At 71.4% G+C, this 874-nt stretch overlaps 1 non-coding gene across 1 annotated transcript; it reads left to right on the plus strand.

Moving 5' to 3' along the window:
- The first annotated feature begins 247 nt into the window (after positions 1 to 247).
- Trnai-aau (transfer RNA isoleucine (anticodon AAU)) lies at positions 248 to 321 on the plus strand. Its single transcript has one exon. It is a non-coding gene; the product is annotated as a tRNA-Ile (tRNA).
- The last annotated feature ends 553 nt before the right edge of the window (positions 322 to 874 follow it).

Here is an 874-nt window from a genome sequence, read left to right on the forward strand (position 1 = left end):
GGACCCGCCTGTCCCAGATCCCTCCCTGGGGTCGCGAGAAGGACGCCGGCCTCGGGAGCGTTTTTTCTGCGTTTCCGGAGGAACAGGCGAGCTGGCGAGGCGCGGTTCTGCTTAGCGGGGCCCTCCCCTGCTCGGGGAGCCACGGCGAAGCGGAAAGCAGAGGCGGCTCAACAGCGGGTCGCGGCTGAGACGGGAAGAACGGCTGTCGTAGGGGAGCACAGGACTGCGGGCAGGCGTGTCCCCCGGAGGCCGGTTAGCTCAGTCGGTTAGAGCGTGGTGCTAATAACGCCAAGGTCGCGGGTTCGATCCCCGTACGGGCCACTCCTTTTCCTGCGGCCCCTCAGTAACGTCTCTTCACCCCAAGTCGGGGACCATGGGGACCCATTCCTCAATCCTCAGCCGCGACCCTGCTCTTTTCGTCACCGTCTCCTCCAGAGGCTTGAACGCGGCACCGGGGCACCGAACTCGGCGGGGAGACGGGAGCGCGTCGCGGGGAGCGCAGGCCCCCCCTGGTGGGTCCCCCGAGGCCGCCTTCTCCCGTCCTTTCGTCCTTTCGCGGGGCGAGGCCACCCCCCGTGGCCGCCCTGACCGCGGACACCCGCCTGCGGCCCGGTTCCTTTTCCACTGCGGTCGCCCCGGCCAGGACCTCGGTCCGCGGGAGAGACCCCCAGCGCCCGGCTCCGGGGGCGGAGCAGCTCCACGCAGGGGACCCTCGGCCGGGGACAGCGGGCGACGACCGCGGGTGACCGGGCGGCTTACCACTAGAAATCACCGGGAGGCCGCAGCGCCGGGACCGCAACCAGACGGTCGCCGACCTGCGGCGGAGGGGGCAGCTGGCCCGCCCCGTCCCGTTGGGTCTCGGCGCTGCTCGGCT

The sequence above is a fragment of the Marmota monax genome, unplaced genomic scaffold (genome assembly GCF_021218885.2).
Source record: "Marmota monax isolate L192 unplaced genomic scaffold, Marmota_monax_Labrador192_F-V1.1 WCK01_AAM20220418_F8-fsc00141, whole genome shotgun sequence".
Classification (NCBI taxonomy): domain Eukaryota; kingdom Metazoa; phylum Chordata; class Mammalia; order Rodentia; family Sciuridae; genus Marmota; species Marmota monax.